Source organism: Delphinus delphis, chromosome 18 (assembly GCF_949987515.2).
Source record: "Delphinus delphis chromosome 18, mDelDel1.2, whole genome shotgun sequence".
NCBI classification, from domain to species: Eukaryota; Metazoa; Chordata; class Mammalia; order Artiodactyla; family Delphinidae; genus Delphinus; species Delphinus delphis.
In genome coordinates, this window is record NC_082700.1 from 47137200 (window position 1) to 47151747 (window position 14548).

At 39.1% G+C, this 14548-nt stretch overlaps 1 protein-coding gene across 2 annotated transcripts in view; it reads right to left on the minus strand.

Annotated features, from left to right (window-relative positions):
- Positions 1-14548, minus strand: part of KLF12 (KLF transcription factor 12) — a 449177-nt gene that overhangs the window by 83229 nt on the left and 351400 nt on the right. The window lies entirely within an intron of this gene.

A 14548-nucleotide genomic window follows, 5' to 3' on the forward strand; every position in this document is an offset into this window, starting at 1 on the left:
CCATATAACAATGACTCCCAGATTTCTATCTCCAGCCCTAACCCCATATCAACACCAGACTTCGGGTTTTCAGCCCCGACCAACCTTTCCCTTAAAAAATAAAAGGTGTTCCTTTTCTTATCTTCCCAGGCTCAAAACTGGCAGCATCATTCACCCAGTTGCAACCCTGAAATAATATTTGAGCCGTTTCATGCTCTCAGGCCCCATATGTTAGAGAGGCTGCTTAAGTGAGAAAAATCAGAATAAGTTATTATTTCAAAGACCAATAAAATATTTATTGTAACAAATTACTCATCTAGTAAGACTAGAGATTTTCATTACAAGATCATAAGAAATGATTATATATACATATTTCCTATCCTTAAATCCACTTTTTTCTGTTATGTAATAAAATGAGTAGCCCGTACTCTCATCCATAAATTGATCCAATTATTTGACAAAATACACACTTTAACAACTCAGTTTACTCCATTTGGGGAAGCAAAGATTAATCTCTAACTCCACGATTATTCTTAAGAATCAGAATTTTCCTACGTAGAACCACATGAAAGATAATTTTAAAGTAATTCTTGGTATTGCTGCCTTCTTACACACAGTTGTACTGAATACAAGTTCTCATGATTATTCAGGTTGGTTTGGATGTTTTTATCATAATACACACACACACACACACACACACACACACACACACACACACACACACACACACACTACACTTGACCAAATAAAAATATAAGCATGACACTTATTTAAACTAAGTGGGCCCTTTTTATTCTCAGTTTTCATCAAGTCACTAGATTAGATGACCATTAGGGATGCCATATATTTTCTAAGAGTTCTTTTTCCCTCCCATTATATTTAATTCTCTCTATGCAGAGCCATTGCTGTTATTTTCAGAAGAGTAGGCTGAATTTAAACATCATACAGAATTAACGTGATCATTTCTTCACAGTTAACTTTAACAGTATAAATTTTGTTAAAAATATAGTGCTTTGAAAGGAAAAACATGTATTTCTGCTACACATCAACAGAATGAGAAATTCTAAAAAGGGAACATTTGGTTGGTATAATTACGTCACATTAATTAATGCCAGGTTCATCTCCCAGCATCCTCACTTGCTCTCTCTGTGGCAGTGACACTGAAGATTCTCCTTCTTCCCTTGTCCCCTGGTTAGGGAATGCTCAACTCTAAGAAGCCGTCCCAAACCTCTAGGTCTAGGCCAACTTGCTCCAAGGTCTCACAGCCCAGGATACTTAGCACACATTAACTAAAGATTACAGTTGTTTGTACGTTTAGTTTATTTTGTCTGCCTCTCCAAGTAGATGATATGCTCTAAGGGGACAAGGGAGCTTTTCTCTTTTCACTCACTGTCATTAACTCCTTTACCTGCCACAAAGTGGGCACCCAATAAATAACTGTTGGAGCATTAGCCCTATTTCCCTACTAGACCAGAACTTCTAGGATGGGTGGCAATGGCTATGTCTAAGTCACCACTGCATCCTCAGAGCTTAGCAAAATGCATAATACAGAGTAGGCATATAATAAATACTTGTTAAGCAATGAGATGCAGAAAAAGGATAAAATATTTTAGATTTACAAATCTGAGCTATTTTACTGAGCACCTCCAGAGCACCTAGAGCTTCAATAATTGATCAATATTAACTAAATCCAACACATTTTCCTTAACAGCTACTACCCATGAAGTCTTGCATTGTGGGCTAAGACAGAATCTCTGCCCTCAGGCAGCTTGCAGTCTAGGTGAAATAAAGAGGGAGCAACTACCATAAAATAGGGTAGGAAAATTAAAAGGGATTTCAAGTTTTATTGGAGGGAAGAAGAGGTTAGAATTAATTCAAACTGTAAAGTAACAGAGAAGGTTTTGAGGAGAAGACCTTTAAGCTGGGCATGAAGGAAAAGTAAAAATTTCATCGTCAGAAGTGAATGACGGTAGCAAGATACTCCAGGAAGAGAAACGTGAATTGAAGGTGTGAGGTGAATAAAAAGATATGCCTGGAAGGGAGAGTTTCTTAGAAAAATTGGGGAAAGATGAGCTAGAATGTTAAGGCAGGCGTAGAACACAGATCAATAAATGAATGTGTGAAAAGGAATCAGTAATTGGGACAGTCAGTTGTGGGACAATAGCAATCTTTACTGGATAAAGCAATGTATATACTTCATGTATATATATATATATATATATATATATATATATTTAACATCTTTATTGGGGTATAATTACTTCATGTATATTTTTAATTTAAGCAACATTTATTGCATACCTAGTATTTACTCATGAATTCAAATATTACTTGAGCGTCTATTATGCCAGACACTTCTAGGCTCTTAAGCATGGTGAACTGTGTTAGGGGAGAGGATATTACATCCATTAAAATGTGATTCCTGACATCAGGAAGCGTACAGCACGGCATGAGTTTAGACAAATGATTGGCCATCAGGGTGCAGTGTGATAGCTGGCCATGGGAGCAGATAAAAAGGGCATCAGAATTAAGCTTTGGAGCAGACAAAAGACTTTTCCTTGGATTATAAATACGGTAAGTTTTAAAGGAAAAGTTTTCAGCTATGGAAGAGGAAAGGGGCATCCGAAGATATGAAGAGGCATGGAAGGGTAGAAATAGCCATAGCAAAACTACAAATTGTTCAGGGTGCCAAGGGCTGGCAGGTCTGGAGGGGCAGGAGATTATGTAATAACAGGGAACCCTGGAGATTCCCACATATGGATGGGAAGTTGGAGTTTCATGACTCAGTTTAGGCTCATGTGATCTCACGACCAAGATTAAGAGACTTGATCGTCTCTACCCTTCCCTCAATGCCAGAAAAGCCCCAAATAATCTGTTTCTCCCTCAGTATCACCTTGGGCAGTAAATGACACCAACCACAATAGCGTGAAAGAACCCAGTAGCCCAGGAATCATCCTTGACTGAATCTCTCTCCCCACATCCAACCCATTTTCAGGCCCGTCTGCTACATCCTACCCACTTTTCATTTCCACAGCCATCAACCTATTTTAACCCACTCTTCTCTCCTACCAGCACTACTCCCTAAACCTCCTCCCCCAATCCATTCTTTACACTAGCACCATAGTGATCTTTTTAAGAGGCAAACCTGTTTTTTCCTCACTCTGTTATCCCTTTAGTGGCTTTTCATTGCTCTTCAAATAGACCCAGATCTCAACACAGCCTAAATGCCCACAATCGGGCCCCTGCCTACCTCTCTAGCTTCACTTTCCAACATATCTGTGCTTTCTGTGATCCCATCACCCTGGTCTCCTTTCAGTTTTGGTGCCTTTGCTTATGTTCCTCCTTTTCTATAGAAGCCCCAACAGGCCCTCCGCCCGTTCATCTGGTTAACTCTTACTCATCCTCAGCTCTCAGCTCAAAGAGCGCCTCTCAGGGCACCTTCCCTGACTCACCAACCTGCATCATGTCCATACTACAGACTCATTATTCTCTGCATTTATCCTTCTCATCAGGCTCGTGGTTATTTATATACAGATGCAATCATTCAATGAGAAGCAGAAACGATTTTCTCCTTAGCTCTCCACTATATGCCCCGTATTGGACCCTACATTTGATACAATTAAATATTGATCTTTAAAGAGAAGGAGATGATGAGAATTAGTAATAGTAGCCTTTTTTATTTTCCCTGAGATTTGTTCTTGCAATAATCTGGAAAGGTAAATAAGTAAATGTACATAATAATTTTATACACAGATTTAATATGCATTTATTTTTATATTTAATATGTATTTATATGATAAAATATAAAGTGGAAGAGAAGGTGAATGAAAATGGAATGGGCCTGGGTGTTGTCTCCTGGGTCCCACAGGAGATGGGTTCTTTGGACCCTGTATCAGCCCAGGCCCAACACAGTCTGAGCACAGGACCCATCCAGGGCCAGGATGCCAAAGCAGATGTGTCTATCACTTCCTCATCTCTGGAGAAATTTGTGGAAAATTAGTGGACACTGTGGAGACACTAGTGAAATTTAAATGAGGTCTACAGTTCAATTAATAGTGTTGAACCAATAATAATTTTTTGGTTTGGACAATTGTACTATTATTATTTAAGATATAAAGCATACAGAAACTGAGTGAAACTGAGATCTGTGAACTCTCTATAGTATTTTTGCAACTTTTAAATATTAAAATTATTTAAGACTAAAATTACTTAAAAATAAAACATTCTTAAAGTGCTATTTCTTTGCTGGGATAAGAATATAAGCAATACAGATCTTCTAGGAACTCCTTTTTCCCTGTTTTATCTCATGCTTTTCAACAGTTAGTTATTGTTGATAGCATGCATTTTATAAGTTTATAAATATGAGTGTATCTGTGTGTGTACATTCTCTCTCACACTTTTTTTTTAGTTAATTAAACTCATCAATCAACAATTCTAATGCTTTCACCATCATCTTTTCCATGCCTTGGGTAGAGAATTACTAATAACAGGTGTGCTAAGAAGTGGTAGAAAGGAGTAGAAGAAAAAAAAGATGAAGTCATTTTAAAAGGTTAACCAGGGGCTTCCCTGGTGTGCGGTGGTTAAGAATCCGCCTACCAATGCTGGGAACACGGGTTCGAGCCCTGGTCCGGGAAGATCCCACATGCCGCGGAGCAACTAAGCCCGTGCACCACAACTACTGAGCCTGCGCTCTAGAGTCCGCCAGCCACAACTACTGACCCGACATGCCACAACTACTGAAGCCCGCGGGCCTAGAGCCCGTGCTCCGCAACAAGAGAAGCCACTACAAGGAGAAGCTCGCACACCACAACCAAGAGTAGCCCCCGCTCACGCAACAAGAGAAAGCCCGTGTGAAGGAACGAAGACTCAACACAGCCAAAAATAAATAAATTTAAAAAAATAATAAAAATTAATAATTAAAAAAATAAAAGGTTAATAAAAATAATGCTATGGGGGGGATTTAGATCATGTCTACAGAGCAACAACCTATATTGTGGAATTGACATTTATCCAGGTAATATAGATTCCACATGCCTGCTCTGACCTGAGCTACCCTGATAGTTGCTTCAATTTTTTACTTTATTTTGCATCTACATAAGTCTGACACATTATTCTTCAGCATTCAGTATATGGTGCGTTAAGGCTCCCAACTTTTAATATGTGAACTGAAATACTTTGATTTAGTTGTTAGTATGGATGGCGCTGAAAATTTCATGAATTGACAGACATTTTGATTGGTAGTTATTCTATTAGTCACACTGCTAATGCCTTTTATTTGGTGTGCTCTGTGGAGAAATTGGAGTATTGGAAGAATTACTTCAAACGCTTTTACTGCCTCTGGTTGCATTAATTTTATGATGCCTCATTTGTGCTGAAAAAAGAGGCAAAGTTAAAGTACGTAATATGGGCATTCTGTCACCCCAAATTGGACCTATTACAATTCAGCGTTCTCTCAAGAAGGGGTTATAGCTCACTGGGCTGCACCATTTTTCCTTTGAGTAGGACAAAATTTTACATCGTTTGGTTCACAGGCATAATGAAAATGCCATAAAGTAGACCCCAAAGGTGATAAGCAATTGCTAAGAAGAAAATGTAGCTTACATTTCCCTTAAAGTAAAACTTCAAATGCTAGAAAAACTTCAACCTGGTAATTAAATGTAACTGCTATCTCTATTTTAATAAGGTGCTTAAAAGAAATGGATTTATGGATTTGTATGCGTGTATAAAGCCTGATTTGTCTTTAAGTAGACACCAAATAAATCAAAAGGAATGGTATCTAAGAGATGGACTCAGTACTGAATCAGAGAGCAGTCTGATCTGTAGACGGCTGTAGAGGCTGTCCTTTCACTGCCAAAACTGAAGGCCAAGAAGCTTGGAGGACTTTAAGGCAAAAGAGCCAGGAAATGACTTACTGGCTTATGCAGAGACACATTATTTTAGAACTTAGCATCGCAGGCCAAGAGCTGCCAAACACATCAATCAGTACCCACAGGGCTAAAGGTGCTTGTGGAGACTGGCGAGGGATATATGAAATGTCACACACCCACTTACCGACAGAATCAGACAAAGAGCAATGCACCCACCACATAAGCACTTCCAAAATGCACCAGGCCTTCTACGATTGAACACGATCATTTACATTAATTGCATTCACATTCACCATTCCCTCCTCTCCCACTGCCAGCCACTGGTATTTTCTTTCCACTGCTTCATGTAGCACTGATCCAAGAGGTTACAGAGTTTTCCTGCAGAAACACCTATGGGATATTATTATATTAACAAAATAGGCAAACCTAAGCACAGCTAGTTTCGTTATTTTGGTTATTTCTGAATTTGACACAGGTGGCAACATCGTCGTGCTGGTTGCTTATGAAGCACCCAACCATTCCTGTGACTGAAAAAAGGATAAAGAAGAAAGAACTGATTAAAGTGTATTAAGCACTGTGCGCCTGCCAACCAATTTAGGTGATATTAAAGTAATCCAAGATATGGCCTCTGACCTTAAAAACAGACTGTAGTTCAACTGGGTGAGTATACAATCGCCTCAGAAAGGTTAAATAATAATATAAGATTAAGAACGCCAGTTCTCCAAACAGAAGAGTTGGCGCAAGACAGTAGATGTTGAAAAAATGGAAGCACTGATTACTTCAAGAGGGCAGTGGAGAGAAAAATCACTTCAAGCTAAGGGTATGAGATGGGGTCAGGTCTCCCAGTCTCCATCTCCTGAGCAGGCGTGAAGAAGCCCTCAGGCGTGCAGGTGTGCAGATGAGGATAAAAGAGGAACAAACAAAAAGAGGTGGGAGAGGAGAAGAGCATGCGGTTACCTTAGGCAGAAGCAGGAGTTCATGCAAGGGAGTGCAGCCCAGAAGGTGGAATGTCTTTGATGACTGGTGATAGATGTTTTGGGATTTTTCTCCCTAGAAAGTGCAAAACTGATGGAAGATTTCATTTCACAGGAGAAAGGCTATCACATAAGAATTCATCGGCCCGTGGTGCACAGATGACTAATATGAAGATACTCTGGATATGTTGCAACGTTCAGATATAAAGGGACAGAAGTCAAACCCAAAGAGGTCCTGAGGGAACGGGGAGAAAAGAATTCATGCGGTAACAAGAAGTAGCCACATGATCTGTTGACACCAGATAAAGGAAGGCAGAGGCAAGATTCGAGTTCTGAGAGACTAGAGGAATGGCGGGACACATGGTTTTAATTTTAGGCAGCTGGAGGGCAGACTTGCAGGAATGGATCCGATTTTCATAAACATAGTGCAGAAAACTGTAGCTGAAAAAGTAAGTGAGATTTCTAAAGGAAAGCTACAAAGGCAGAGGAGATCGGAGGCACTGACTGAGATACCTTATGGCTGAGGGCAAGAGGAAAAGGAAGAATCAAGGAGTTAGAAGGGCTAAGACAGATAAGAGGAAAACGAATATAAAAAGATCCTGTGAGAAGTAAACACAGCCACTTTGTCAAATTGTCTAAAAGGAATGAGAGTGGGAAATGGGAAAGGCCCATTACATGGTCAACAGGTAACCCTCCTAAGAATAGTTTTCTTGGGAAAGCTACAGAAGGAATGAGCGTCAGGCTCTAGAGCGTTAAAGCCTCAAAATGGGGATGACAATCTCTAGGTCCACCCATGTTGCTGCAAATGGCATTATTTCATTCTTTTTTATGACTAATATTCCATTGTATACATGTGTCACATCTTCTTTATCCATTCCTCTGTCCATGGACATTTAGGCTGCTTCCATGTCTTGGCAATTGTAAATAGTACTGCAACGAACACTGGGGTGCATGTATCTTTTTGAATTATGGTTTTCTCTGGATATATGCCCAGGAGTGGGATTGCTGGATCATATGGTAGCTCTATTTTTAGTTTTTAAAGGGCCCTCCAGACTGTTCTCCATGGTGGCCGTACCAATTTACATTCCCACCAACAGTGTAGGAGAGTTGCCTTTTCTCCACACTCTCTCCAGCATTTTTTGATTGTAGATTTTTTTGATGATGGCCATTCTGACTGGTGTGAGGTGATACCTCATTGTAGTTTCGATTTGCATTTCTCTAGTAATTAGTGATGTTGAGTATCTTTTTATGTGCTTTTTGGCCGCCTGTGTGTCTTCTTTGGAGAGATGTCTATTTAGATCTTCCGCCCATTTTTTGATTGGATTGTTTGTTTTTATTATATTGAGCTGCATGAACTGTTTGTATATTTTGGAGATTAATTCCTTGCCAATTGCTTCGTTTGCAAATATTTTCTCCCATTCTGTGGGTTGTCTTTTTGTTTCGTTTATGGCTTCCTTTGCTGTACAAAAGCTTTTAGTTTAATTAGGTCCCATTTGCAGCAACATGGATGGACCCAGAGATTGTCATAATGAGTGAAATAAATCAGACCAAGAAAGACAAATATCATATGATATTGCCTATATGTGGAATCTAAAAAAATGGTAAAAATGAATTTATTTACAAAACAGAAATAGAGTCACAGATATAGGAAACAAACTTATGGTTACCAGGGGGGTAATGGGGGGAGGGCTAAATTGGGAGACTGGGATTGACATATACACACTACTATATATAAAATAGATAACTAGTAAGGACCTACTGTATAGCACAGGGAACTCCACTCAATACTCTAATGACCTATATGGGAAATGAATGTAAAAAAGAGTAGATATATGTATATGTATAACTGATTCACTTTGCTGTACAGCAGAAACTAACACAACCTTGTAAATCAACTGTACTCCAATAAAAATTTTAAAAAAGAGAGAGAACGTATGTCCACACAAAAACCTGCACACTGTTGTTTATAGCAGCTTTATTGATAATTACCAAAACTTGGAAACAATCAAGATGCCCTTTAGTAGGTGAGTGGATAAATAAACTGTGGTACATCCAGACTGTGGAATATTATTCAGTGTTAATAAGAAATGAACTATCAAGCCATGAAAACACATGGATGAACTTTAAGTGCATCTTACTAAGAGAAAGAAACCAAACTAAAAAGGCTACAAATGGTATGATTCCAACAATATGACATTCTGGAAAAGGTAGAACTATGGAGACACTAAAAGGATTAGTGGTTGCAGGGGGTAGGGAGGGATGGATGAATAGGCAGAGCACAGACGATTTTAGGGCAGTAAAATTATTCTGCATGATACTACAATGGGGGAAACATATCATTATACATTTGTCAAAATCCACAGAATATACAACAGCAAGCATGAATGTAAACTATGGACTTTGGGTGATGATGATATATTAGTATAGGTTCATCAGTTGTAACAAATGTACCACTCTGGTGTGGGATGTTAATAGCGGAGGAGGTTGGGGGTACAGGGAGTATATGGGAACTCTCATTCTTTTCACTCAATTTTGCCATGAACATAAAACTTCTGTAAAAAAAATAAAGCTTATTTTAAAAAGTTTAAAAAATGAGGATAAAAGAATATTGGAAAACAACTTCTGTTTGAGAAGCTTTCCCATGAAAGAAGAGAAACAGCTGGAATAGCCAGCTGGGACCAAAAGAAGTCATTTGTGTTTTCTTTTTCTCTTAAGAAAAGGGAAGCTATCATTCTGTATGTTAGGAAGAAAGCACAATGGAAAAAAAAGTGTCCCTGACACACAGCAGCGACACATACACAAAGGTTTTCTTAAAAGTCAGCTTACCGTGAACTGGGTACACGGTGAGAGTTTTACTGGACAGTTTCACTTCTCCACACAGCAGCCCATGACATAGACATCATCATTCCCACTTTGTAGTAAGGAAAGGGCAAGCTTAGAGAGCTGTGATATACCTAGCCCAGGGTCACAGAACAGTGTTGAAACTCAAGTCCAAGCCACACAGACTCCACGCCACACTCTTAAACAATGTCCTACTCTGTTTATTTTATGAGCAAAGAAGTAACTCTATTTTTTTTAAAACATGTCAAGTGGAGAACAGCTAAAATAGTAGAACATATTGCAAAATTTTCTTGCTTATAGTTTCGTGTTTACCAAACAATGTTGCTTGAAACTGAGAATTATGTTTATAAGTAGTCATGAAGTAGTCTGAACTCTTTAAATGACCACCTAACCTCAAAATATTGCTTATAATACATACAGTGGTCCACATATACCTGGTATAAGAAAAGATATATATTTGGTCTTTGCCCCAGGTGCCTGCACAGAGCTCCTAAAACCCTTGCCATTTCCTAAGTGATAGCATGTCTCTTGTTATTCCTCACAAGCCCCTTTTGACTACAACTGAGTTTATGGTAATGAGGTGACTCAGGGTCAGGCTCCCAGGTAGCTTCTGCAGGAGGGCTGGTCACCAGAAAGACCAAGCAATGATTAGAGGGTTAGAACTTTCAGACCTACCCCCGTGGAGGGGAGAGGGGTTGGGGATTGAGTTCAATCACCAATGGCCAACAATTTCAGCAATCATGCTTATGTAATGAAACCGCCATAAAAGCCCCTAAATGATGGGATTCAGAGAGCTACCAAGCTGGTGAACACAACAGTGGGTAAGGAGGGTGGTGTGCCTGGAGGGGGCATGGTAGCTCCACACCCCTCTCCCTCACACCCTGCCCTTTGCATCTCTTTCATTTCACTGTTCCTGAGTTGCATCTGTTATAATACACTGGTAATCATGAGTAAAGCTCTTTTCTAAGTTCTGTGAATCATCCTAATGACTTTTTGAGCTTGAGAGGGGATCTTAGGAACCCTCAAATTTGTAGTTGACCAGAAAGCCTGGGGCCCCCATATGTGGCTGGCATCTAAAGTGGGGCAGTCCTATAGGACTGAGCCCTTGACCTGTGGGTCTTTGCTAGCTGTGGGTAATTGGGGTCAGAACTGAACTGAATTGTTGGACACACTGCTGGTGTCAGAGGATTGGATAATTGGTTGCTGTTTGGAAAACAACATATAATTTATATATGTATATGAGTGTGTGTGTGTGTGTGTGTGTGTGTGTGTATGTATATATATATTTCAAACAATTTTATTTTATTATTATTTTATTATTATTATTTTTTGCAGTATGTGGGGCTCTCACTGTTGTGGCCTCTCCCGTTGTGGAGCACAGGCTCCGGATGCGCAGGCTCAACGGATGGCTCACGGGCCCAGCCGCTCCGCAGCATGTGGGATCCTCCCGGACTGGGGCACGAACCCGTGTCCCCTGCATCGGCTGGCGGACTCTCAAGCACTGTGCCACCAGGGAAGCCCTCAAACAATTTTATATTGGGCTTTCATAGTACTTAAATTTCCCATGTGGTCTGGCCGAACATGAGAATAATGCATATAACGCCGTTGTCAAAAAGTGAAATTATGATTTTAAGTCTGTAAGTTAAACGATCTTTTAAAAATTCTGCAAAATTTTGGGGGACTATTTTCCCTCAATCTCCTTATTAGAAAATGTGGAAGCATGAATAGCCATTAAACAGAATTAACCCATATTTAAATCTACCAATCCTGATAGTCTCTTTTAAATAATCAAGACAAACTGAATTTACAAAATATAATTAGAGCAGTTTGCTTAAATTTGTAGTCCCTGATTAAATACAGGTGTTATGCAAAATAGGCTGGGTCTGGAAACTGCTTACAAATGCATCCTTACTATTTAGCATTATTTTTGCTTTGAATAAAAGAAAGCAAGAGTTTTCATAGGGTCCCTGCAAAATCTGCAGAAATGAGAACCAACCTAGAAAAAAAAATTCCACACATGTACTAAATAATACCACACAAAGTATATAGGCCTAAAAACTGCATATTAACAAACAGTAAAACAGAACTATTGTGATTTTTTTTTTTAAAAAAAGAATGGATAAAATTGAAATAGAATCAGCTGATGGTTTCACTCTTGCATTCCTGCCCTGGAGATCTGAGAAAGAAACCAATATGATTCAGCTAGTTGTACAAGGGATAAAACAATTCAACATTCGAAAATAATAATTAACGAATTGAAAGAATTTCTTAGTTTCTACTGTTTGCCAGGCCATGTGCTAGACACTGGTGATGTACAAATCCATAAAATATTGCTCCTGCCCTGAAAAACTTTCCAGGCTCAAGAGTTCAAACATCACAGAAATTTCATAGCAGGGTTACATAGTGCATGGTTAAGAGTACGGACTCTGGACCAGGCTGCCTGGGTTCAACCACTATGAGGTTCTAGCACTTACTGGTTGTTTCGTCTACGGATAAGATACCTAATCTTTTAGATAGCTATCTATCTCAGTTCTCCCATCTTTATAGTGAGGGTAATTACATCCTCTCATTCAGAACAATCCTTGGAGCACAGCATGTGCTGGACAACTCTTAGCTACCTGACGATCCTGACCTTCCCTAGGAGAGTCCCACGTTGCAGTGTCGATGTCTGCTCAGGGCTGCCCTATGTCTCTGTGTCTCACTTTCCTCTGAAGCCAGGGCAATAATACGAGGATGTATGTCTCTGGGTATCAGGTACAGTCTAAATGCTAGGAGACAACAATAAAGACTATCTCAAAACAGCCAGCTCTCAATTTGTCCATAACTAGGGAAATTCATCATGAAGAAATGTAAAAGCTTAATTTTTGAATAAAAAGTCACCAGAATATTGCAACAACCTGTTAAATATAGCAAGACAAATTCAAATCAGTATAGCTGTAGTAGACAGCATTCTGTTAGAATCCCAGAGTAACGCGTATTTTGGAAATTAAATGTGAAACTAACTAGACAAATTCTCTGCTGATCAGGAAGTATGACCCAGTGGCTGTGAGGTGACTTTAGTTTCTTCTGAGTTTATCCATATTCAAATTTGGTGTGGACTGCATATCAGAGGAATGGATGTCATGAGAGTCAAGAAAGTTTACTGAGTGGTGTCAGGGGCTCTAATTTGCTAAGTCATCTACTAATTGTGGCTGTGTTTATAAAAGCAGCATCATTCTGGGCAGGGCAAAACAGGACAGTCAGTTGGACTGATTTATTGCTTTCTGTATGCTGAGTAGTGCTGAATAGCAGGGATCCTGAGACTCTCTTCTGCTCAGACATGTATCATTATGCTAAACACACACTTGCTCCCCCATTTGATTCATTCACACCACGGGAAGCAAATCATGGATGGATTAAATTACGCTTCTTTTTTAAGGTAACAGCATTACCAACATAAGGGTTCAAGGGCTTCAAAGAGAGAATATTTCTATTTTGCCAATGTGAATTACTGCGGAATGCCAGTTGTAAGTCATGTAAGAGCCTGTATACACCCTACTTTTTTTTTTTTCACCTTGACCATGAATTAATCCACAAGTACACAGCTTGGAAATATATTTGCACAGTCTTAAATTCAATTATGCCATCCGGTTCCTCATTGCAATAAAGCGAGTGACACAAATTCTGGGGTCTCCCAGTGCACGTACAACTTATGTTTACAATATACTGTAGTCTATTATTAAGTGTGCAATTTTATGATATCTGAAACACAATGTACATACCTTAATTAAAAAATACTTTATTGCTAAAAAATGCAGACCGTCATCTGAGTCTTGAGTCGTAATCTTTTTGCAATAGCAACATTAAAGATCACTGACCACAGATCACCATAACAATAATAATGAAAAAGTTTGAGATACTGCGAGAATTACCAAAATGTGATACAGGCAAAAGTGAGCAAATGTTGTTAGAAAAACGGCACCAACAGACATGCTTGAGTCAGGTTGGCACAAACCTTCAGTCTGTAAAAACGCAGCATCCGTGGAGCACGATACAGCAAAGCACAACGGAATGAAGTATGTCTGTATTACCCTGTTTCCCCTGAACCTCAAGAATACGCAGAATGGGCTTTCCATTAAATAAAAAGAGGGTGAAAAAAACCACAACTTCTGCTGCTTCTTTACAACTCACCCTCTGCGACAAGCGGTTAATTAACATCTGACCCTAGTTCTTAGGCATTACATTTCTTTTTTAACCTCTTGTGATCTGGCTTCTACCTCCACTACTGCGGAATTGGTTTTAAGTCAGTATAAATTCACTTTAGTAATTAGCCTGGCTGAGCCCTCGCTTCCCTCACGCCAGGCCTGAACCCTGCACTTCTCTTTTCTTTTTGTTAAAGGTTATACTCCATTTATATTATTATAAAATACTGGCTATATTCCCCGTGTTGTACAATATATTCTTGTAGCTTATTTATTTTATTTATTTTTTTTGTAGCTTATTTTATACACAATAGTTTGTACCTCTTAATCCCCACCCCTATGTTGCCCGCCCCTCCCCCCATGGTAACCACTAGTTTCTTCTCTATATCTGCAAGTCTGCTTCTTTTCTGCTATATTCACTAGTTTTTAGATTCCATATAAAGTGATAGCATACGGTATTTATCCTTCTCTGACATTTCACTCAGCATAATGCCCTCTAAGTCCATCCATGTTGCTGTAAATGGAAAACTTCATTCTTTTTTTATGGCTGGGTAGTATTCCATTGTATATATACCACATCTTTTTTTTTTTTTTAACCACATCTTCTTTAGTCATTCATCTGTCGATGGACACTTCAGTTGCTTCCACATCTTGGCTATTGTAAATAATGCTGCTCTGAACATAGAGATGCATGTATCTTTTTGAA